At 51.4% G+C, this 26,022-nt stretch overlaps 1 protein-coding gene and 1 non-coding gene across 2 annotated transcripts in view; both read right to left on the reverse strand.

Annotated features, from left to right (window-relative positions):
- The window catches only part of ABTB2 (ankyrin repeat and BTB domain containing 2), a 156,331-nt gene that overhangs the window by 51,736 nt on the left and 78,573 nt on the right, over positions 1-26,022 (reverse strand). The window lies entirely within an intron of this gene.
- Positions 17,189-17,293, reverse strand: LOC121156587. Its single transcript, XR_005883891.1, has one exon. It is a non-coding gene; the product is annotated as a U6 spliceosomal RNA (small nuclear RNA).

Raw genomic sequence — 26,022 nt, forward strand, 5'->3', positions numbered from 1 at the left:
CTGGAAGAGCTCCTGGCTTCAGATCAGTGCAGCTCTGGCCACTGCAGCTACTTGGGGAGTAAATCAGTGGATGAAGGATCTTCCTTCTTTGTCTCTCTCAGTCTGTATGGCTGACTTTCTAATAAAAATAAAGCTTAGGGGAAGAAAAGGCTCCCAGGGCAGGGGGAAGGCCAGGAGGCTCGGGCAGGAAGACACCCTCCCTCCGTCCCCCCTGCCACACCGGTTGCCTGGTAGGACACCTGCCACGGCCCAGGCAGGGCCCAGGGCCTCCAAGAGCATGCCTCCGCACTCCTTCCCCTCTGACTCACACACCAAGAACACAGCACAGACCTCATTTTCTGAAAAGCTTCTCTGTGGTACAAGAAGGGATTTTCCCTGTCTTTGCTCCTCCCAGCCAGGGTGGGGTGGAGGAGTCAGGAGTTGGCTCCCTGGAGGAGGTGCTCAGAGCTGGCTGTGACTCACTCGGGGGCTTCCGGGGTGAAATCACACGGAGCCAGCTGATAGCTGACTCAGTGGGGCAGAGGGCGGGGACTGGGGGGGGTCCCCAGCATATACGGGACTCTGCTGACAGCGATAAGGAGAGAACTGTTGGTTCTCCCTGGCCCCTGTCTTCTCAGGCAGAGGCAAGGGCTGGCACACCAGGACTTCCCCTAGGGAGATTCCTGGTGACTTTTACTGATAAAAGAGTTGGAGCTGCCACACCCACCCGCCCTGGCCTGAGGCTGGGCTGGGGAGGCACCTCTCAATTCCCTCCTCCCTCCAGGGCCGCAGCACCGTGGGAACATGGGGATGCCAGCTCAGACTCCTCCTCCAAGGGCATTTGGGTCAAGTGTTTCTCGCACAGTCTCCTAGGCGGTGCCCAGCGTGGGGCCACAATCGGGTGACCAGGCTGCCTAATGAGACACCCTGGTTACACGGCAGTGCCACCTGTATCTACCAGCCCCAGAGACCTGGAATTCAGGAGCTGTGCCCTGGGAGAGCTCCCTTAAAGCCTTTGTAGAAGGGGACTTCAAAAGTTGGTGGAAAATAACTATTTTTATGCCCCCCCCACACACATACACAACCTGAAACCCACGCATATGCAAGTTTTCAAACAATTCACAGAAAACACATTATGAAAAAAAAAACATGCAGATTTAAAAAATTTTTTGTGCAAAAATAATCTTACTTTTTAATCTCCTTTCCACAGACTTTTAGAATTGCTTTCATTCAGAGGCTGATGTTGATTGTGCAGGGATTAAAGCCCTAACTACAGTGCCAACATCCCACATGGGCACTGGCTCAAGTCCTGGCTGCTCCACTTCCAATCCAGCTCCCTGCTAACACACCTGGAAGATTGAGCAGAAGATGGCCCCTGTACCCACATGGGAGTTACAGATGAAGTTCCTGGTTCCGGGCTTCAGTGTGGTCCAGCCCTAGCTGATGCAGCCATGTGGGGAGTGAACTAGCAGAAGTACTTGGGGTCACCATCGACCTCCCATCCCATGTAAGCTTTTCACGACAGAGATTGCCTGGACCATTCCAGGCACATAATAGCTGCTCAACAAACATTTACTGCAGAAAGTGAATGCCATCCACTGGTTGCCTGACCACAACCATGGTGAGCTATCTAATCTGACCTGTTTCTTCATCATGTGCAAAATGAACTTGGCTTCTCCTCTCCAATGGTTATGCCCAAATCACAGCAAGCACCAGACCCAATTCCTAACACCACGAAAGTATCTCAGAAAATCTGGAAGGGTACAGGCTTTAATGGCAAGCAAGTTGAGCTGCAGTGTGCGACATCTGTAAATACATATTAATGTTGGAGGACCTGGAATTCAGTTCTGCCTCTTCTCCTCCCTCTCACTCTTTTGAGCCTGATCTCCATCCACGTCTCCCATATGGGTGGCAGGGCCCCAAAGGCTCGGAGTCATCTTCCACTGCTTTCCCAGGTACATATGCAGGGAGCTGGATTGGAAAGCAGAGTAGCCAGGACTTGAAGAGTGCTGATGTCAGCATGCAGTCGAGGCGTGGCTTACTGCACACCACAGCACCAGCCTCTGCTTCTGATCCAGCTCCCTGTTAGTATGCCCAGGAGGCAGCAGAGTCTTCTCCGCTGTGGGGAGATCCGAATGGAACTCTAGGCTCCTTGCTCTGACCCGATCCAGTCCTGGCTTTCAAATAAATGAATCAATCAACATTATAAACATGGGATAAACAAACATTTATGGAAACATGAGATCTGAAGATTTACCCTATTTTTAAAAATTTATTGGAAGAGTTACAGGGAGAGAGAGAGATCTTGCATTCACTGGCTCACTTCCCAAATGCCTGCATGGTCAGAGTTAGGCTGGTCCAAAGCCAGGAGCCAGGAGCCAGGAGCTTCCTCTGTGTGTCCCAAGTGGATTCAGGGTCCCAAGGACTTGGACCAGCCTTGCTGTTTTCCCAGACCATAATCAGAGAGCTAGACCAGAAGTAGGGCAACTGCAACTTGGATCAGCACCATGTGCCACTGTGCTGGCTCCAATAAGTTTATTTTGATGAAAAAAAAATTTGTTTTGTTTTTTGTTTGTTTGTTTGTTTTTGATGCTCAGTAAGGTAGGGCATGATGGTCGAAGGACCTGAGCTGCCACCACCTAGGAAACCAGGACAGAGTCCCTTGGGCCTGACTTTGGCCTGGCCCTGCCCCCGGCTGCTATAGCCATTTGGAGGGTGAACCTATGGATGAAAATGGAGGAGCTCATTCTCTATCCTTTTCTCTATCAAGTTTTGTCTTTCAAATAATTTTTTCTTTAAAAATTCATGCATAAACATAATTAGCATTTTCCATCAACTTTTTGAAGGCCCCATAGTAAAAGTTCAGCAAACCCAAAGGCACGGTTTACTGACTTATCAGAGGTGATAAGGATCCTGAGCACTTCTAATTGCTACATCCCATCTACTTCAAGAATTAGCCTTGTTCAGTGAGCCCCCCTGGGTAAGTGTAATGGGAAAGGGAAAGATCAAAAGGCATTGGGGCCCGGACCACCCCGCCTCTTCTAAGAAGATTTGCCTATCAGAGCTCTCCAGGTGCCGTGCAGGGAGCACTGAGTGGCTTCCCAGTCACCAGCCCGAGAAGTGGCAGCGAGTGGTCCTTCACTAATTGGCTTTCTGCAGAACCTGTCTCCATTCGCTGCTGCTGGTCCAGCTACAGGCACTCCCTAGTGGTGGCAAGTCGTCTTAGCTAATTGCGCCGTCTTTGCCCCAGGTAAGGAGACAAAGCAGAGCAGAGGAAGACAAGAAAGGATGGGGACAGCTCGGCAAGGACAACCAGGGAAGAGGCCAGGTAGGGCATCCCTATCGGGAGACTGAGATTAAACACGGAAACTAAGACAGAGGCTGGGGCCGAGGAGGCAAGGACAGGAAAGACTGGCAGTTGCATTCACGTTTTGTCCCTTGATGAGAGAGGTCATAGGGACAGTTTTTTTCATCTGAGATGAAAAACAAATTTCATTTTGAGATAGCTGAGACAATATGCAAATGTGCTCTTTCCCTGGCTCTTGTGGCAGATGAGAGAAATCACACCTGCCTTCCGCCCCCTGGCCTTGTGCAAAGGGCGCACAACACAGGATTAAAGGTAGGGGGTTTTAAGATCAACAGAAACAGAAGCCAATTTCCTCCCGATTTGGGCTGGCTCATCTGCTGCATGGAGGAAGCTCATTTCTGCGGCTGGAGGACCTGGAGCCCTCAGCAGATTCTAGTGAGCAGAGAAGACCCTTCCCCCGGTGACTCCTTTCCTGCACGCCTCCCCCACCCCTCACTCCAGGATTCCTCCAGGTCCCCAAGGCCAGGCCTGACAGAGGATGAAGAACAAGAGCACAGGAGGGGAAGACACAGAATTCACATGACTTTACTGAGACATCTCCACCTGCCTGGGCTCTTCCCACTGCAGACAAAACCTGGATCTCTGGGGGTATCAAGGACTGCCAGGAAACCCCCCCACCAGGGATGAGGCGATTGCTGAATATTTGGGAGATTTCAAATATTCTATTTTGTGAATTATTTTAGCAGTCGTTACTTGTAAAGGATATCAGATTGTCTCCTCTGGGAACCATCAAGTTTGTGCATACATGCAACTTTCTCATAAAGACAGACAATCATTTAAGCTGTAAAGGGAAGCTAGTTGTTTAAGAAATATTTCACAGAGTCCTGGACAATGGCAAAGTACTACAGAGACATTATCCATCTCGGGCTTGTTCTGGGCGAAGGACTGCCATCTCCCTGAGTGTGCTGGGGTCTGCCCATTTGTAAAGATGGAGCCCACAGTATACACCTTAACGCAGCTGAATGACGGATGCTGGATAAACACTCAATGCTGGCAGCCTTAATTACAATGGCTGCTACACCCGCATCCGGTACTTCCCGGATGCTTGGATGACTTCCGGGATGCCTGTACTTCAACTGTTTTCCCATCATCTCCACAAGCTCCTTGTTGTCCTTCAGGACCACGCCAGGCCCAGCCTGACGCTCCTGTATCTCCATGGCTCCTTCCTTTCTGGGAGGGCCAAGTCTGTCTTTGATCAGTGCAGCCTTGTTGCAGTCACTCTGGTTTCATCCTCCAGAGGAATGGGCAGGGAGCCAGGCTACCTAAATGACCGGGCAGGTGCCTGCCTTCAGCTCCATGGCACATGAGAAGCAGGCCAGAGGCAGCCAGGGCCAGCCTCTTCTACCCAGAAGCGTACTGAGCTTCGCAGCATGTAAACTTCCTTCTCACTATCTTCTTTGGACCACTGGGGCTCTGGTGATCATCATTCTCCAGGTTTCCTGCAGTTACCTACCTGGACTCCCCACTTCCAACTCTGTGTGTCCACCCCAACCCAAAAATAGACTACGAAAACTTATTGAAACCAAGAAGCCACATCTGAACACACTACTCTTCTTTTCAAAGCCAATGCCTCCCGCACCTTGAACTAGAAAAGCCTTTATGTTGGCCTCAAGGCCACCCACTGTGCCACACATCCCCACCCCTCTGGCTACCCCATGCTGGCAGTCATGGTACTGGGTATGTGGTGGCTACGGGAGGAACCCGCTGCCCTGTTCCTACAGTGCACCTTCCCCAGGGAATCACGTGGCACTCAGGGATTTTTTTCAAGAAGCTACTTCTACACAGATCAGCATCCCCCTGCTTCCATCTGTCCTGATTCATTCTGCACGTGGTTCATTTTTTTTCCTCTGCAGCACTAACAGTATCAACTACACTACGGATTCTACCTCATTATTGTATTACCTGTCTCCCTCAATACTATGGGATCTCCATGAGGGCAGAGCTTTACCTCTTCCATTTGTTACTATATTTGTAGCATTCAGAACCCAACCTGGAATATGCTAAGTGCTCAATCAATATTCGTTGCATGAATGCAGAACTGCCATGTGATCATGTCACATGTATTTGCATGGATACTAACACAGTACTGTGGTGTGCCCAGTACGTTACATACAGCCCCATGAAGGGTTGCCACAACCTATGCAGAGAGGCCTTCCCTGGGTGCTCTCCTCAGAGGCACAGAAGTGGAGGCAATGGCCTGGACCTGTGCCCTGACTCCGCCCAGTCTCTCTGGCATTGCCGGACTGGGTGCTCCATGAGGGCCAAGACTGACCCTGATTCCCAGGAGGTGCCCATGGGTACCCAAGGCTGACTCCATCTGATAAGGACCGGCATGAGAGGTGTGGGATGGGGAGACAGGGACTTGCTCTCTTATTCTTTACTTGGTTCCCAGGTCTGCTAGTCAACTGACAGAACTTGTTAGGAAAGTGGCACCTGGTTGACCCCAAGGCTGAACCAACAAAGGAACCCCTCATCTGCCTTCCTGCTACCCCCACTCTGTGCTTTCTGCCAACAAGGAGCACTTCAAGACAGGCCTTTGGCTGTGAGTGACGCTGACAGGGTCTATGGGAAGCCCTGAGACACATAGGGGACCTGCTGTGGCTGCCACTCTGCCCCTCCATGGGAGACTGTCCAGCTGGGTTGGTCTGCTCTCCACTGTTTGATATAGCACCTAAGGCTGGGTCATGTGAAAGGAAGACAGGTTCATTTTTCAAGCCCCTGAAGTCCAAGACCATATGGCCCTCATGGCAGGTGACGTCACAATGATGGAGGCACGTGCCAAAGGGGTCCTGTGGCAAGGCAGCAAGCCGCAGACCCCAAGACGAGCTCTCGTGGGAACCAAGTGCAATCCCCGGCTATTACTCCTGCAAGGACAGTGCCTCAGGGACCCATTTATCATCTTTCAACAGGGCCAAGCTAGAGACAGACTGCCAGCACAGGAATCTTTGGGGGACCCCCCTCTAGACCACATCCAGAACCTAGCTAAAGGTAGGAAGATGATCTAGCAACAATGGACCACTTGCTGAGGAGAAGGGAGCAACCTATCTCTTCAACACCCAGAGGCTGGGGACTGAATTATCATGTAATAGGGCAGTCTCTCATTTCACTTGCACAATCAACTTCCTCCTGCAAGAGATAGTACTTGGACAAGGTGGCCGTGACAGTTCCTATGAAAATCAGCACTCTACTCATTTTAGCCCATTTAATTCCTGGGCTTCTGAAAGTAGATTAAAAAAAGTGTGTGTGTGTGTGTGTGTGTGTGTGTGTGTGTGTGTGTGTGTGTGTGTGTGTGTTCTCCCCTGACCGGTCTCCTTAAAGCCTCACACAGAAGGTCCTCCTTCCAGCAGCTTCTGAAGCATTTGTATCAGATGAACCAACTCCAGGTACCAGCAGGGAATCCAAGCTGCTGCCAGCAGTGGCTTGGGCCTGGCAGGAAGATGCTGATGCCCCAGCTAGTGGATGCCCACCAATGACCTCGCTGCTGAGCCATGGCCCAAGCACAGGGCCCAGCTTCCTGCAACGCGCATCTGTGGCCTGAAGGGGACCAGGAGCCCAAAAAGCTCACAGGCAGATGCCAGAACTGTGCCCCGAGACACCCTGAGCAAGGTTCTTCATTCAAAACACACCCTGGCTGGGCTGGATATGTCAGTGCAGGGACCCAGCAGAGGTCTTCCTGGGCTCAGGAGAAAGTTGTCTCAGAAACTCCCCACTTGGTAGTGGCCTGGGTCCTTTCAGACAGAAGGAGCTGTGCCTGCCTGAGGCTTTGGCTCACCAGTGAGCAATGCACAGTGGTCCCTCGACTGACATCCAAAAACTACCCTGTCTCAAGCTGGGCTCTGTGACAGCCCTGGGCACACAAAGAGCAAGGGCCCCAGTTTGTCTTTAAATACCAGCCTGGCTATCAGCAGACCACATCAGCCCTGGAGATGTCCGTGTTGACTGATAAACATGGGTTTTCCGTGTGTGTGTGTGTGTGTGTGTGTGTGTGTGTGTGTGTGTGTGTGAGAAAATCACCTGCAGGTGTTAAAAGCAGATACAGCACTGAAAACTTGGGAGAGCCGCAGGCCATGGGAGGCTCACAGCAGAGATGCGGGCCTAGGGTCAGCCAGCAGCAGGGACAGCATGCAAATGGTGCCGTCAACAGCAGCACAAAGAGACTGAAAGCCCTGCACATTTTTAGCATGTGACTAGAATAATCCGCAGCTGGGCCCCTCGCACCACATGCAGGATAACAAGGCAAGCAGAAAGCGGGATCACCAGTGGCCTGCATTCTAACCGACAGGGTGCTTTGTGGGTGCCCTGTGAAGCCTTGCATGTAGACATCTCATTCAGCCCCTTTTTCTTGCACAGTGGTGTTTAAGGTCTGAACTTAGCCTCGGTCACCCTGATCATTCCACGTATTTGTCCCTACCCATGTCACTCTCCCCACCCCACTCGCTTACATGCTGTGTGACCTTGGCTCAAACTCTACAGGCTTCTGTATCAACATCTAAAAAATGGGGGTAACTAGGGTTTACCTTCAAAGACTGTCACAGGCCTTAACTGAATAAATATTGGATGTAGACTCCAGAACTCAAGGTTTCAAATCATGGCAAGCTCTGGTGTTGCGATGGTGATCGTCAACAGTTCCTGCTGCCAGATGTGCCACCCTCATGTCACCTTGCATGATACAAGTGCATCTTCTTAAAGTCCAGACTCAGGCTCAGGGGTTTCACATGCAGACCCGAGCCTGTGTGCCCCTGTGAGAGCAAAGGGCCCAGCAGAGCCAGTTCCCTGCCAGACCTGACCCGAAGGTGAGGGCTGCGGCATCTGCTCTTCCCCACAGGGCAGTCACCCCCTCTCACCCACCCTCCCCTCCGCCACCGGGACCAGGTATCCACTAGGGAGGCACAATAGGGGTTGAGCTCTTTCTGTGGAAGTTGTTGGCAAGCCAAGCACAGGAAACAGGTGGCTGCGCAGGCCCAAGGGCCAGTTCTCTATCAGCTCCTGAGTCTGAGCCAGGGATGCACGCCTTGTGGCACTGGAATTTACTTACTTTCCTGTGGTCCGATCAGGATGGGGGAGGGGTAGGAACCAGTGCTCAGGTCACTCACAGGGATGCGGTGGTCCAGACTACATGCTGCCTCCTCCTCCTCCACAGGCCCTATTCAGCTACTTTCCATGGAGACTGCTATTAAGGCTGGAAGGCGCAGATTCTACCTGTTCCCTCCAAAAGCTGTACCCAGAGTGTCCAGGGCCTCTGGGCTGCTCTGGATTCCATGGTAAGCTTGGGACGTTTGGCTACAGCCACAGAAACTCAGGGACTACAGCAGAGGAGAGAGGGTGCCCTGGTCCAGGGTCCCACAAACACCTATTGGCCAACTAGCAGCCCTTCCTGAGCCAAGTGATTCGGCCTTCTCGCGCTCCCACATCCTGAACCAAATGCCCCTCGTCTACCGAGGGCACCTCTTTAGGGTCTGGCCCACTGTGGGGAACAGCGGTGCCTCTGAGTGGCAGGTCCCCCACCAGGCACACTGGCCAGCTGGGATCCTGCCCATCCCAGCTGTAGTCCCACCCCCTAGAGCAGGCTTGATGGCTGGCACAAGGCCCGAAGTGGGCCATGTCAGAGCAGGAATGAGTTAGAGGGCCTGAGAAGCAGGCCCTGCCCAGATGTGACCAAAGAGACAACACCTCCTCTGCATCAAGAATTCTAGTCTTTTCTATTCAGCCAGAGAGAGCAGGTCAGGTGATGCCATGGGCTTCTTGAAAGAGTTCAGCCAGAGTGGCCAAGGTTCAGGGAGTTCTTATCCTAGTGGTAACAAAACAGTGTTTGTTTTGGAAAAGTCAGTTGGTATCTTTTGAAGCCACCTTCTCACTGTTGGCAGACGTAGACATTTCCTGAACCCCATGTCAAAATGCTTTTTAAAAATATATATATTTAAATATATATTGCACACATGAGCTTCTTTGCACTGAGCCTTGAAATTCTTCACAAATCTGGGCCCGGCACGATAGTGCAGTGGTTAAAGTCCTCGCCATGAACGCGTCAGGATCCCATATGGTCGCTGGTTCTAATCCTGGTGGCCCTGCTTCCCATCCCTGCTTGTGGCCTGGGAAAGCAGTCGAGGACGGCCCAAAGTCTTGGGACCTAGCACCAGCGTGGGAGATCCAGAAGAGCTCCTGGCTCCTGGGTTCAGATTGGCTCAGCTCCAACCATTGCAGTCACTTGGGAGTAAACCATCGGACAGAAGATCTTCCTCTCTGTCTCTCCTCCTCTCTGTATATCTGCCTTTCAAATAAAAGTAAGTAAATCTTTCTTTTTTTTATCGTTTGCAAAGTAAATAAATCTTTTAAAGAAAAAGAAACAAAGAAATGCTCCACAAATCACTCTGCCAGAAGTTCAACTTCCTAACACACTGGATCAAGAACTGGGTGGTCAGTCTTGGCCTGGTTGATAAGTGAGACTGTGGCTGCCACTGTCACAGGCTGCCTAGCTTGCAGCTCATGCCAGCACCACCTCAGCCCAGCGAGGGAGGGGCCTCTGGGGATTCCAGGTCCTTCCAGGATCAAAGAGCAAACTGAACCGGTGACTCTTACTACCAAGCATAGCAGGAGCTGACACCCTGCAAGGCATTTCCCATGCGCAGTTCACTGAACTCTCTACAATCCTATGGAAAAGTTATCTGGTGGGCCAGTTCATACATGGAAAATTAGTTCAGAACCGGAGAACAGAACATCATACTTTATTAAGAATCCAGTCTCTTATGTTGTCATCCCTTGGTATTCACAGGGATTGGCTCTGGGACCCTTTGCGATATCAAATATCAGCAGATGTTCTGGTCCCTTATTTAAAAAGGAATAATACTTGCATATAAGTTACGCAAATCCTCCCACGTACTTTGAATTGTCTTTAGATTACCTATAATGCCCCAAATAATGTTAGACTACAATGTTTAGGGAAAACAAGAAGGTTAAAAAGGTTGAACCACTTTTCCCACCCAGTACATCCCAACCATGGCTGCTAGAATCTGTGTCAGAAGGTTGGCTGGATCTGCCAAGTGCATCAGCAAGTGCCGGGAAGGAGAACTGAGCAACAGACTGAGGTCCCAGCTCAGCTGACTAGCCCACCAAGGGAAAAGCCCATGCTCACACAAGGCGACACTGTGGAGCAACCATTCATTTTTTTAAAGGGGGCAGGTGCAAGTTTTTTTTTTTAATGAAAAAGAAAATTCCTCACTATCTTTCATTATGACTCATTTTCCATTTTGCACATTTTTAAGAATCAGAGCCAACGTCCTCCAAAGTGAAACTTATTAAAAAGCAGAGTGGAGGCCCCATCTGTATCAGAAAGGGCTTTGCTGTGGGTGCAAGGGAAACTGAAAGCTCTACTGGGACCTCCTTTACTCGAGAACTAAGCAAGTACATCCGTCTGCACGAGCGCATTGACTGATATTAAAGGCAGAGCACTGGAGACAGAAGAAGGGGACAGAACGAGCTTCTATCCATTGGTTCACTCTGAAAGGCAACCAGGAGCTTCCTAAGGGTCTCCCATGTGGGAGCAGGGGCCCAGGCACGTGGACCATCTTCTGCTGCTTTCCCAGATACTTAATCAAGCAGCTGCATCTGAAGTGGTGTAGCTGGAACACGAACCAGTATCCACATGGGATGCTGGCATCATGGGCAGCAGTTTCACACATCTCCAGCCACTGTCAGCTGTGGTACAGTGACGCATCACATCATCAGGCTTCAGCCACCAAGAGACTGGGTATGTGGCACAATGGTGAAAATCCTACAAGTATCCACGGAATGTCAAAAAATTCTGCACCCAAATAAACGTACTTTTAGAGCCCAGCGCAATAGAGTAGTAGTTAAGGTCCTCGCCATGAACATGCCGGGATCCCATATGAGCGCCAGTTCTAATCCCGGCAGCTCCACTTCCCATCCAGCTCCCTGTTTTTGCCCTGGGAAAGCAGTCGAGGACGGCTCAGAGCATTAGGACCCTGCACCCGTATGGGAGACCTGGAAAGAAGTTCCTGGCTCCTGGCTTTGGATCGGCATAGCACTGGTCATTGTGGCTGCTTGGGGAGTGAACCATTAGACAGAAGATCTTCCTCTCTGTCTCTTCTCTCTGTACATCTGCCTTTCCAATAAAAATAAATAAATCTTTAAAAAAAATAAATGTACTTTTAAATCCATGTTCCATTAATTATTTGTAGAACTCTTTATAGCCATGGCGTGTAATACCATAATAGGTATACATAAATACTTTCTTTTAAATATTTAACAACAACAACAAAAGTTGAGGCCGAGCACAATGGCTCAATGGCTAAATCCTCACCTGGCACCAGGATCCCACACGAGTGCCAGTTCATCGTGGCTGCTCCACTTCTTATCCAGCTCCCTGCTTGTGGCCTGGGAAAGCAGTAGAAGATAGCCTACAGCCTTGGGATCCTGCACCCATGTGGGAGACCTGGAAGAAGCTCCAGGCTCCTGCCTCCTGGCTTCAGATCAGCTCAACTCCAACCATTGTAGCCATCTGGGGAGTGAACCAGTGTATGGAAAATTTTTCTCCATCTCTCCTTCTCCTCTGTAAATCTGATCTGTCTTTCTAATCTTAAAATTTTTTTTCGCTCTATTTCCTTGAAAGCCAAAGATGGAAAAGTACATAGAGGGCTCCTTTCCACTGGCTCACTTACCAATTGTGGATTGGAGAGGCAAGAGCTGGTAGCCAGGAAGTCCATCTGGGTCTCTCAAGTTCCTGTGAGCCATCCTGTGCTGCCTCCCAGGGAGCACATTAGCAGGAAGCTGGTATCATGAGGGAGCTGCAGCCTGAACCCAGACACTGTCTGACATGGAATGCAGGCATCCTGAGGACTCTGTCAACTGCTGTGCCAGCCACCTGCCCCCTGCTGAGGATCTTCTATGATGTCAGCACAACATCAAAGTCACCTAATGATGCATTTCTCAGAACAAACTCCATCACTGATACCTGACTATACTACACAGGTGTCAATGAGCAACCGAAAAAGCGAGAAGCGGTGAGATAATGGTGTCACATAAAAATACCCACAGCTGGGGGAAAAAATTTAAATCAGATCGTATAGATGCAACAAGCAGCTTTGACCAGAATACATTGCTTGGACTTTTCAGAGAGTGCAAGACAGTTTGGGATAGCCACTTGCGCATCGGGGTCATCTGCTTAGGCCTAACGTAGGTGCTAATCCTGGGCAGGTCATGTCAACAGGGATCATGCCTAGCACCTGGTGCATGTGTAGTCTATACCTGCTCATCACAGCAATGATAGGTGTGAACCCCAAATCTCGCCTCTCCTCTTCCAAATAGCTTTGCTTCCCGCTTCCCACAAGGGTGAAGGGGCGGGGGAGGGGGGGGAGAGACAATATGGGATTCACTGGCATCCATCAAGGCTGAAGTGATTATCTCAAATGCTCCCTGGGGCAGCTTTCTTTTTAGCTCTGAAAGGAGAGCCAGCTACACACTGAAAGGAGGAGCCAGCACAGGCTGCAGGCCGATGCCGCACAAGGGTCCCCGAGGCCTCAGAAGAATAGCACCTACCCCAGCTTCTTCCTCCAGCAGAGCTGCCATCACTGAGGGCTGAGCCCACAGGAGGTACCTTTGGCCCACTGAGTCCTCAAGATTACACAGGAATGGTGGGGACCATCATTTTCATTTTACAGATTAAAAAAAAAAAAAAAAACACCCTGGGTTGCAGAGAAGTTAATTGACCTGCCTAGGGCAATGGAGCTACTTAGGGACACAGCAGGACCCACACCCATGCCTGCCTGACATCAAACAGGGGTCCTTCCTGTCTGTCCTTCCCCGTGCTGATTTCTGAGGCCCTATGCAGGCAACTGGCAGTAGAAACTGGCAGACTAAGAGACAGTTTTCAGCAGTCACACAGGACAGGCAGGGAGAGGGCTCCTCCTCTTACGACAACCCAAACCAAAATAGAGTGGGTGAGGCCACCCATGGGTGTGACTCCAGAGGGCACCAAGTAGTCCTGACTCACGGCTTGGTGAAGGGCGAGGGCCCTGCTCAGACTGTGTTGACGTCATTCCCATCCTGCTGGGTGACAGCTGGGAGACTCGCCATGGTTGCCTTGGTTGCTGTGGGCCAGTGTTCCACTCCCAAGCCCAGCAGGTGCCAAGTGCTCCAAGGGAAGATGTGCAAACCCTGTAGGCTTTGAGAGAAGAACCCCATCTTGCTGAACATGTAAAAGATTTCCTGGTTGACTTCTCTCAATGTATTACTCGCCTCTGTGCCAATGCTCCTGAGCTTTTCCCTCTGGGGACCTATGCAAAACAACAAGTTGTTAATATCCCTCCAGCTGGACACACGAAGATACGAGGTGTTAGGACGAAAGAATGGAAAGCAGAGTTGAGGGCGCAATGGTCAAAGAACAAAGGAGACATGAGCCAAACAGGTGTCTGCAGAAGGAACAGGCTCCTAGTTTCTGTGGTTCTGTGTGCACACCCAAACTCAGGAATCTGAGCAAGCAAGAAAGATCCAACATGAGGGCCTGGCTTAGTGGTGGTTCTGAGTCTAGGCTCCAGGGGCTGCTGGAGGAGAGTGGAGAGGAAGGCCAGCTGCTACAGTAGGGCCAGGCCAAAGCATCATGGTGCCACTCCTTGGAGAGATGTGGGACTCCACTGGGAATGTATGGGACGCCAGGTACTCACAGCAGCCTTTGTTTACCTAGTTCTCTCTCCTGGATAGCACGGCCCTTCCTCCATAGCGCCACTGACCACCGAGCCACTCTATTGCCAACCCATAAATTCCCCACATCCCCTGCCTCATCCACAAAGACAGAAGAAAAACAGAGCAGGGGAAATTGGGGTGTGGCTGTGGGCAGGAAGGAGAAGGGTGAGAAGGGAACCCCTCCTAGTCCTGTCCCAGCACCTTCCTGGGGCTTCAAGCACCACCCACGTCTCCTAGTCCCTACATTTGTTATTTCCACCAGCATTCACTTGCAAGTACAGGGTCTTCCCTAAACTAGAGCCAGAGCATGTGAGTCTAGCAGCTGGGCCAGAAGAAGCCAGGTAATCTCCAGGAAGCCATAGATGGCCAGGGCAGGATGCCTGGTCCTCCCAGGTGTCACTCCAGGTGGCTGTCATCTGACCCATGCCTGGCTCGAGGCCTGAGTCCAGCCCTCCCTCCTTAGGGGCTGCCATCAGCAGACATGCACCTTTCGCGTTGGCCTTGGGCTCCTGCCTCTTGACCCTAGCTGGTCCCTGCACCCCAAGTCACCATCTCCCTGTGCTTCCCTGCCTCAACCAAAGCCAGGCCCCTCCCAGGCTGCAAGTGTAGCAAGTCTGAGAATCGCCCAGCCCACGACCAAGGCCTTCCATCCAGCACACTTTTCCACCCTTGGAGAGACTGGGAGCCCCGCCTACCAGACAATGACACCCAGTCCCTACCCTGTGCACACAGACCTAGCCCTGTTCACAACAGCTCTAAATCTAGGGGAGGCACAGAGGAGGCAAGAAGCCTATGGTCAGGGCAGGTCCTCCTTGCCTGGAAGCAGTGCCCCTCCCTCCTCTCGCCACCCGCTGGCAGGAAGGCATGCACTTTCACACTCTCCAGGAGTGATTTGCCTTTGGTATTCAAGACTCCTAAAGATAGAATGGCCTTGCTTGGCCATCACTCACTTGAGCATAAAACTGTCACACTCGTCACTCTTCTTCAGCCTCTGCTCTGTGACAGTGGGTCACAGGTGGCTACTGGCTGTCATACTGGACAACACTGATACAAAGCTGCATGTTCTACAAAGAACTTCCATCCGTATCACATCAATTACCATGAGAGGGGCCCTGTGTGGACCCTTGTGGCTAACATCCTTGCCTTGCATGCGCTGGGATCCCATACTGGTAGATGCAGAGTCCCAAGGCTTTGGGGCATTCTCTATTAGTTTCTCAGGCCATAGCAGGAAGGTGGATCACAAGTGGAGTAGCCAGGTGCTTGAAGGTGGAGGATTAGCCTGTGGAGCCATGGTGCTGGCCCCCCAAATCACTTCCTTAAAAATAAGGAAAGTGAGGAATAAATCTAATGTGTTTGTTTTTCCTTCTTCCATTTGTTTTGTCCCAGGAGCTGTAATTAGGAAGAATTTAAAAAAAAAAAGTGTGCTCCCACACTGGTCTCAAGGCCATTCTGATGTCTCCTTCAATGAAACCTCACTTCTGATCACTCCCTTTCAAGCCTTACTCTCCAGCCTGATCCTCAGGGCGTCATCACGGGACGTGGAACGGCCCAGCCCCACTGGGTAGGTGTGGAGGCCTTGCCAACTCCCATCCCAGCTGCTCCCCAGTGAAATCCAACCCCCAGCCAGGCTCCCCGTGGTGGCCACACTGGAGTCAGTTTCCAATCTGTGGGGGGCGGGGCCACGGAGAGACAGAAATAAATCATACGCGCACCAGTCACATGGAAAATGTGAATTTAATAAAACACAGACAGAAAAAATAAACCTCAAACCCAGGCGCTGGTGACCAGTGCACTGCTGCTGCCCCTCCCTGCCCCAGCTCCGGGAGTCCAGCGGGAAGGAATCCTGCGCTGCTTTCACCCTGGGCTGTGAGTAGAGAAACAAGCCCGGTTTTGTCAATGGGCTCCCTGCGCCTCGGCTATAGTAACATGTAGCCTGTGGATCTGGGCTAAAGCAAACAGCACACGGTGTGGTTGCGTCCCAAGCTGTCCCGGGTCCTGACGTGTCACTTGCAGTGGGTCGGGGTGGAGGACTGTTTAGGGGAAAGAATCAGGGTGTGAGGAAACCCTGAGTGGTCACGAGACATGGGGTCCACAACATGGGCAATCAACCAGTGTGGGCGCTCTCACTCTCACACACATGCACACAGGCTGCAGAGGGGAGTCACAGAGATTACATCCTGCAGACCCTGGCTGGCCAGCTCCCTGTGCAGCTGCGGGGGGGACATACAGTTTCTCTCTGGGCTGCCCACGGGCTCCCTCACAGTTATCAGACTCAGTAGCTGCCGAGATACACACGTACACACTTAGGAAACTTGAAACACGCCTCCTCCAGCATGTCGCCTCCTTGTTCCCCACTTACACAGTGATCCCCAGGAATTCTTGGGAAAGCAGTTGGGTCCAGGGTCTGAGATGAAGAGGGTCCTTGGACTGCCCTCTGGATGCTGACCTATCTACTCTGAACACACCTTTGCAGAGGGACCTCACACCTCTCAGGCCCTCCTGCAGGAAGTAGAAATGAAAAGAGAAATTTCTGAATCCAAGTGCTGTGGGTGGCGCAGGGAGATCCAGGCTAGGGCAGTGGAGAAGACAACGTGACAAGAGCGGTCAGGAGTAACGCTGCTCAGCGTTTCTGGGAGGCCTCCTGGACTCTGAGACATGGAGGAGCTGTCAGCCACAAAACAGGAAAAGTGGGCTTATAGCTACCCAGCAGCAGAATTAGGGAAGTTCCAGAACATTCTGGAATGGTGACATGTTGCATCTGTGCTGTGCAATATGGTGGTCTTTTTTTTTTTTTAAGATTTGTTTATTTTTATTGGAAAGTCAGATACAGAGAGAGGAGGAGAAAGGCAGAGTGGAAGATCCTCTGTCCACTGATTTACTCTTCAAGTGGCCGCAATGGCCAGAGCTGCGCCAATCTGAAGCCAGAAACCCCTGCAGCCTCTTCTGGATCTCCCACACAGGTACAGAGTCCCAAGGGTTTGGGCTGTCCTCGACTGTTTTCCCAGGCCACAAGCATGGAGCTGGATAGAAAGCAGTGACTGTTGGAAAATGAACCAATATCCATATGGGATCCAAGTGTGTGCAAGGTGAGAACTTTAGCCGCTAGGCTACGGCACTGGGCCCAGCAGCTCACATGGCTACTGAGCCACTAATGGACTCCAGTGCAACTTTGTGTGTCACCCATGTGCAGGGGCCATGCCAATCTTCTCTGTATCGTTCCAATTTTAGTATACGTGCTGCCGAAGCGAGCACATTCCAGTGCAACTTTGAATGTTTATGAAGATGCTAGGAGAGGGGTCTCTAGCAAAGCCATGTGACTGCTGCAGCTTTTCTTTATGGTCAAAGCTGCTGGGACTTGGGGCCTTCTGACTCATCCCACATCCATCACCTTCCAATACCAGGACACCCAATTACAGGACCCAGGCGGCAGACACAGGAGCACCTGTCTCCCACAGTCCCCTCAAAGCACATACCCCACTTCACAGACCAGCCTGCAGTCCCTCAGGGAGGTGAGCCGGGGCAGAGACGGCTCCATGGCTGGGCCTTTCCACAGTCTTCTCTAAGCACTGCCGAGGCTGCCGTCAGGGACCCCTCAAAACCCAATAGGCCTTTATCCCCATTAAAAGCCCTAGATCGAGGGTCCCCCAGCACGTGTGGTATGGCCTGCCGTTTCACACACTCCAGTACTCACATGTCACTTACGTGTGTCCCTCAGGAGCCTCCCCACAGCTCCTTTGAATGGGGTAAGCCAGCTTTCCAACTTCTGTCTCACTTTGTTATCTCCTTCACTGAATCCTCACAATGGAAGCAGGGGACAGCGTGAATCCACCTGCTCCACTGACAAGAAAATCCCCGTCAAGGATTCATGGAGGCAGAGCCAAAGGGAGACGGTCTTGTGCTGCTAGGGGCAAGTTCTCAACTTCTGGGTGCTCCTGTGTTGTCTACGGAATGGAAACCATCACTGCACCTGCCTGCGGGGGTCTGCAAGCTGTGTGTGCTTACACCTGTCAATTGCTGAACCTCACTTATCAGAAAAGTCAAATTCACAAACCAAAGATTCTGAAGTAGGAAAGCCGAGAGTTCCCCTAGACCTCTCCCACCATACCTAGTGGCTTTTGCTCATAACTGCTCATATCATCCTTTCAGCTGGCAAGGATTTTAACAAGTGTTTGGCAAAGTCCTTGAGCTCAGCGCATGTTCACTGCTACGCTCAAACTCACTGCTCCTGGAACTGGTTACTACCGTGGTTCGCACTGTGTCCTCACAGCCTGGCAGTTTGGACTCTCCTTTCCAGCTCCACCTCCGCTCTCCCATCACACTTGTCTTGTAACGAAGTCCCCTGCTTGCTCATGTGAGCTGGGCTGCTCTGGTCACCAACTTTTGTGTCCCAGGAATAGACTTCTGGGCCATGCACAAACACAACCTTTCTCTCTCTCCATCCTTCCCCTTTGGCAGGAGTGACCTGGCCTGGAGCCTCAGAGAATGGGGAAGATGACCACCCCCACTTGCAGAAGTGGCTGGGTCACAGGGTCACATTCACAATTGTCCTCAAGTACCTAGTCAGAACTAGGACTAGTCGGTGAAACCTCAGAAAATTTCCCTCAAACAAATTTTAAACAGAAAAAGCTCTCTGTTGAATGTAAAATGTAAGGTACTGGGGCCACAGATTTCCTGGGTGCCCCTGCTCAGGCACAGAGAAGCCAGAATGACACCCACCGTCCTGACACAGGAACCCCAAAAGGCCCCAAGCCAGCAGGAAGCATGGTCTAGTGGAATAAGGAGAAGCAAACTCATTACAAATTGAAGATTTTTCTCAATGCAATAATCATTGAATTCTAGCAAAGTGGTACCTGTGCTGTCTGTTGAATAATAAATGCACAAGGTCCAACTGCTGATTGCACTGTAATTTGATGAGGGGATGATCCCCCAGGGGGCCACATCAGCACAAGCCAGGGGCCAGGGCTACGAGAGGGCAGTAGAATTACCCAGCAGGGTGCTGCTCCAGGCTAGACTCACACAGCTCCCTCCCAGTGTCCAATACTGACAGTTTGTGAGGACTTTGACCCAGGACTGCCTCAGGAGACCTCCCTAACAGTTACATATCTTGTAGATTTCCCCCAAAACATGCAATTTGTACTGCCTTAATTGGAAGCTTTCAAACTCAAAGTCCTCCAGAAACCCAGTGTCCTGCCCCGGCTCCTAGGGAAGGTGGGGGTTGAGCAGGGGAGAAACTGAGACGCCTGTTTCTGCCCCAGGTGTCCTTGCACACAATCCTGCAGCTGTGCTTCCTTCACACGCCTTTTCCTGCCCCTCTTAGATCTACTGTGTCCTCACATCAGGACAATACTTCATCAGGCACTTTCACATCTTCCCTCTTGATCATTCTCACCTAGGTTAATAACCTGTGAGATTTTTCTAGAAAAAGAAGTTAATGCAAAAACAGCAAGACTCCCACAATGGTCTATACACCCTGTGCGTACACAGCATTAAAACCATGGCTGTGAATGATCCCAGCTAACCTAAAATAGGAGCACATGGGTGCATCGTTGCTTTGCAAAAGCTATTCAGTCTATGGTTGCAGTAACCAGCATACTTTTCTCTTGCATTTGAAATAGGACTTGGCTTTTACAAACCCTTCCCAAATTTTGGGGCTTGTAACAATTACATTGTGTGCAAAATACTCCCTTTTGCCTGATTAAGAAAAAGTTTGTTTATTTTTATAAATAAATAAGAGAGAGAAAGATATTCCATCTGCTACTTCACTTCCCAAATGCAAACAACAGCCAGGCCTGGCTCAGACCAACCCCAGAAACTAGGAACTCAATCTGGGTTTCCCATGTGGCTTGCTGCAACCCAAGTGCTTGAGCCATCACCTGCTGCTTCATGGATGCACTGGCAGGAAGCTGCAGTGGAAGCAGAGGAGTCTGGACCAACAGGCACTGTGACATGGAACATAGGAGTTGCAAGCAGAGCCACCAACCCTGCTCCTTCCTGCCCGATTTTCATTTCTCAGGAGGCAAGGTGGTGATCACCAGGACTATGAAGAAGGAAAGGCTGGCTGGGTTCCCACTTAGCAGATTAATAAAGGGGTGAGAGTACAGGGTAAGCCCTGGAAGGAAGAGGTCTACTGATGCTTAGGTCAGTCCACGAGGAAGGACCGCATGCATAGTGGACACTGTGGTTCATTTAGAACAGCCTGTATTTTCACTCTTTTAAACGCCCTCTCTCACACCTTCTCTCCCCTCCTCACCCGGCATCCGCCAAGGCATAGGCACTTTCCACAACTGGCTGAATGAGCTGCATTCTTTGCGCTTTTAACAAACACCACACAGTGCTGTCTGTACCACCCCTCCAATTAAATCAGACTTGTTGCAACACAGCTGCAGCTACTGGCTGCCAGCATTTCAGAAAGGCAGTCTGACTTCCGACTTGGCATGGCGGGCTGCTGGCATGCACAGGGCCCTTCCAGCCCTGACAGGCGACTGATCCCTTGATACAGGAGCACCCAGCAAGACAGCAGCATGGACTCAGAGCCTCATGTGAAACAGGGGAAGAACAAACATGCTGGCAACTGGTCTTTGGCAGAGAGATTTTCAGGGTCCAGAGATGCAACAGCACTAGTGCTTGGCACCCATTAGGCTCTCATGGAATGGTGGCATCATTTGGGGTCATGCATAACATACTGGTCTGCTATGCAAGGAATGCGAAGATGTTTATAGCAGTAAGCCTCTGTATGTTTCGCAGCTGCTCTTCCTGAGCAATGCAAGTAGCTTGGATTTGCATGGTGTCCAACCTGGCTGTGTCCTCTGCAATGAGACATCTCAAGCTCAGGACAAAAGGGAAACCACCCATGGTCATACTGCTGCGCCAGACCCAAGGTCTACACTTTGTATTTACTTATTTGAAAGGCAAAAATAGAGACAAGAGATTGAGGCAGGCAGAGATCTTCCATCTGCTGGTTCACTTCCCAAATGGCAAAAACAACCAGGGCAGGGCCAGGCCGACATCACAAGCTAGAAACTTAAGTCTGGGATACACGTGTGGGTGGCAGGGACTCGAGCGCTTGAACCATCACAGCCGCCTCCCAGGTTATGCATCACAGAAATGTGGCATGGGGAGCAGAGCTGGGACTCGAATTCAGGCACTGTGATACAGGATGTGGGTCTCCCAAGTGGTGGCCTAGCCACTGCACGAGATTCAGATCCAGCTATAAACCTAAGTCTGTGGCTTAATCTGCAGAACCTCCCAGGGGTGACCAAACAGGTCAAGGAAGGGGCTGGGAACAAAAGAGTAAACAGGGCTGCTGAGAGAGGCTGTGGGCATCATCCAATCATATCTCCAGCCACTAAGTACCTCTGTGCCCCATTCCGCCCCCCACACACCCTTTCATCATGGACTCCATTCCCCTTGATAAATTACAAGGCCCCATGGCAGTGAATGTTTCTTGCTTTGTTTGGAGCATTGTCCTCCTGAGGCTCAAATAAAGGGCTATTATTAATGCTGACAATAATGCAATACTGTCTTCTCAAGGACCTCCCCCGGGACATGCCAGATCCATACCACACTCCTTCCTGCTGCCCCCTGGCTGGCAGATTTCACCTGCGGATTCTTAGCTGCCCAAGGGGGACTGTGCCCAGTACCACCCCCACATCCTGTGGCCTAAACTCTCTGCAGTCTCACCCAAGGACCAAAAGACCTGGATGGAGGCCCAGGGCCCAACAAAGCATGTTGGAGGATCAAGAAGGGACTAAGGAGGTAGCTGCAGGAGACACAGCAAGCCAGGGGACAGTGGGTCCAGGTCTATTGTGAACTGAGTACACCCCCAGGCCAGAGCTTGGTGCTCAGCAACAGGGAGCCTTTCTTTGGTGGGGGAGCTCTGGTTTTCACAAGGCCCGGTAGGCTCATGGGTGCTGCTCAGAAATGCAACTTTTCGTGGGGGCTGGGAGGGCTTGTGGGTGGGGGTCCCTGGGTATATAAGGGCCAGGCTTGGACTTTCTATTCCCAGGATATTGAGTTCTGGATGGAAATATTTCCAGAAAGACCCAGTGGGAGAAATAAAATGGGCTTTTATTGCCACAAAAGCAACCAGTAAAATAAGGCAAGATGGGTATGGCAAGAAGGTGTGGGTAAACATAGTTTCCATTATCCATGATTTCACCTTCTATAATACCATCATCATCTGAAAGCACTGAATGGAAAATTCCCCAAACTCATAATTTCCAAGTTTTCAATTTTGTGCAGCCCTACTCTGTTCCACCCAGGGAATGGTCATCCCTTTGCGCTGGGCATCTTTACCTTATGTGCTGCTCTCTCATTGGGCTCTTGGTAGCTGGGCTATCAGATCCACTGGGTCGGTATTGCAGTGCTGTGACTAAGTAACCCTTGTTTTATAAAGTAAGGTCCCCAAGACACAAGATCTCCTGCAAAAATGGATTTCCTATCGAGAAATTATACACCAGGTAACATGGCTGGGTATTAGGGCCCAAGTTCTTGGGCCATCACCTGCTTGCCAGAGTACACAACAGCAGGAAGCTGGAACTGCAATTCACACGGAGGCAATTCACACTGCAATTCACACTCTGATATGGGATGCAGGTGTCCTAGATGGCTTCTTCACCACTGCCTAAACTCCCATGCCCTCTAAGTTGTTCTGCAGGTACTCAGCTTCTGATTAGCACTCGTCTGGTGGCACAGGACTCCCCTGACCCAGCCAGGTAGCCAAAGCCCATCTGAGTGGGTTCCTACCCAAGCACCGTACTGTGGACTTATTTTTGACTAGGCTGCAAGGCCTGGCAGGTACAGGAATGGATTCGAAAGGAGTTGCTTGCATCAGCACAGTACTAACATGGCCCTACTGATTTCTTGATAGGTGGTGAGCATCTTTTGGAGACAGGCTCCATTCTGATCCTTTGGACTGTTTCCTTATAGCCCAAAGAATGAGACACATTTGATACACATAACAGTGACTCTCCTGTTGACAACGGCAAGCGGAAGTTTGGATTGGGTATAGGAAGGAAAACCACCTTCTCCCTGGGCGGGTGTAGCAGATGCTGCAAACCCAGGAAGCTCTCCTCTCCAACCTGATGTCTTAACGTGGTCTAGCGACTGACTGGCCCTGCTCTTGTAACACCAGGAGTCTCCCAGAGAAAGACCAGAGAAAGGTCTTTTCTGAGAGGTGGTTTCTGCAACAGGAGGGAGCACACAGTACAGCGCCACCATCAGGAGGACCACACCTCATCCAGATGCAACCTAGAGGGGAGTCCAGGCCAGCAGCGAGAGAGTGGGCAGGGCTTGTGCCAGGAGCCTAACGGAAGCTCTCTCTCAGCACAGCTTTCTGCTGTTTTCCCCCACTGAGTCTCGGCTCCTTTCTCTATGAGACCAGCTCTCTAATGGTCAGCAACCCTCAGACTGGAGGCCCCACTGCGAGGGGTGGACATGTTTCTTCCCCATGCTGGAGAAAGCGAGGAACAGCAGGAGATCTGGCACAGCTGATGCTTCTGTTATGACCCGGGGAGGTGGGAGGGGTTGACACCTTCAGAAATTACCCTGATGGGGCCTGGCACAGTAGCCTATTGTCTAAGGTCCACGCCTTGTATGTGCTGGGATCCCATATGGGCGCCAGTTCTAATCCCGGAGACCCAGCTTCCCATCCAGCTCCCTGCTTGCGGCCTGGGAAAGCAGTCAAGGATGACCCAAAGTCTTGGGACCCTGCACCCACATGAGAACTGGAAGAGGTGCCTAGCTTTGGATCGGCTCAGCACTAGCCGTTGTGGTCACTTGGGGAGTGAATCAGTGGATGGAGGATCTTCCCTTCTGTCTCTCCTTCTCTCTGTATATCTGACTTTGCAATAAAAATAAATCATTAAAAAAAAAAAAAAGAAAGAAATTACCGCAATGGCCTGAAATTGGGGGAATTCACCCAGCTATTCTGGGGAAGACCTTTCGTACTTGCTCACAAAGTAGCTTTCTCTCTCTCTCTCTCTCTCCCTCCGTCCTCTACTCCTGAAATGTTCTCCCAAGGCTAATCAAGGAAACTCCAGGTGTACTCCCAGACAATGCAGGGATCCACATATCGCTGCTCCTGCCCTGGCTCAGTGGTGGATGTCTGTCTGGACTGGCCACGCCTTGGTGCTCCTGCCCTAGGACACAGTCCCAGGTCTGTCCCAGAGACATTTCTGGAGCCTGAGACTTCACTGCTGGCTTGGCCAGACCTCACCCTCCTGGCCCTGCCTCCTCATCCTCCAAACGGGCCTGCCTTTGTTCTCTAAGCCTCTTCTAGCCCAAACATCTCACCGCATCACCCTGGCTCAGCATGTCCTCGGTCACCAAACGGGGAGGCATTTCAGCCAGTGTGCAGGGTGCGGAAGGACAACAGGTGCACCGCACAGCCAGTTCTTCTGCAGTCAGCTCAAGACTTCACCAACTCTGCTCACTTCCTGATGACTCATGTGCTCCTCCACAACCACCCCAGGGCTCTCTAGTCTGTCCTTTCTAAGGCAGGCACAGAGAAGGCCAACAGGACAAAAGCCACCAGCTTCCAAGGCAGGCCCGTGGCTGTGCTGAGAAACAGCTCCCACGGGTCCAGGTTGGCTCTCTACTCTGGACCAGGGAGGAGCTGAGTGGGGAAGATTCAGGCTGTATTTCTACAAAGCCACCTGGCAGAGAGGAAGACCATGGTGAAAGGGTGCGGACGCCAGTGCCCTCAGCAGGTGAGGCCAGGGAAGTCTTGTGGACCTTGCAGCTGTCAGCCCGGGACTTGATGCTCTTTTAACCCGGGGTAACCAGAGGGGTAGATCAGTCAAATGGAAATGACCTGTCTGGGAAGGGAGGAAAGAATACTGAATGAGAAAGACTAGTCCTGTCTCTGCCACTGGGCCATTGTAGGGCTCTGGGGCAGCTCTGTTTGCTGCCTGGGGCCTCAGTTTCTTCACTGTGAGCAGAGCAAGCCAATTAGAATTATGGGTTTCTCCACTGGGCACGGCGTGGTCCCTGCAGCGGGCAGAACAGTGGTGTGTCTTGTGGTTTCTGAGCAAAGGCCTTAACTGTTCTCCGCAGGCTGAACTCTATCTGAAACCCAGCAAGCTCCCGCCTCCCTCGCCGGCCGTCCCCTTCCCCCTGTGGTCCCCCGCGACTGTTACAGAAACTCCATTTATTTTTCTTCGGTGCCTGGGCTGAAAACTCCTATGACTAAGCCATTGAATTTTAATACGCTACTGTGCTCCGGGGAGCACGCCTGCCTTTCCCAGCGCCCCGCCCCCCGCGGACATGTGGTAGTCGTTAGGAACAGTTTGATGAAGTTCAGGTTTTCCGGGTGGGGGAGGGGGACCTGATAAACGAACACGACGGTGTGGGAGCCACTCAGAAAATAAACACAAAGCTCCTTTTGAGCAAGTCCCCTGAAAATTAATTCCCAAAATGATTTTTCCTTATTATTATTATTTTTTTTCTGGGGCTAGGGAGGAGAGATGAGCAGAGGTATGTTCTCTTGATGCAAAGGAGCACAGCTCAGTGGGAGAAGTGATTCTCAATGTGGGCAACCAGCTGATGTGGCCACTGGGGCACTTGTCAGCCGCAGATCGTTGAGGCCAGGTCCTCCGTGGCCGAGGCTGGCGGTCTGACATGTGGGTGCCTGGGAGGCAGCAGCCCTCGAGAGAGCCAGCAGACGGGGTGGCATTCCACAGGTCACCCTGGGGATGGAGAGCAACTCAATGCGCCAGGGGCAGTCCCTTTGGGGCTGAGAAATTCTCCCCTCCCCTGCAGTCCTAAGGAATCCCCCCCAAGTCTCTTCCACAGGCCCTGCACCCCTTTCTCCACACCGATGACATTCCTCCAGGTATTTCTCCACTCCACACTGCTGCCCAGGCAGTTTAAAAACCCTAAACCCGAATTCTGACCACAACGGGCAGCGCTGACATTAATGGTGACAGTCACCATTAAGGCTCCTGGGTGCGATAATGACACGGAGTTTGTTTAAAGACAGG

This window comes from Ochotona curzoniae, unplaced genomic scaffold (assembly GCF_017591425.1).
Source record: "Ochotona curzoniae isolate NIBS_2020 unplaced genomic scaffold, NIBS_Ocur_1.0 contig_3432, whole genome shotgun sequence".
Lineage (NCBI taxonomy): Eukaryota > Metazoa > Chordata > Mammalia > Lagomorpha > Ochotonidae > Ochotona > Ochotona curzoniae.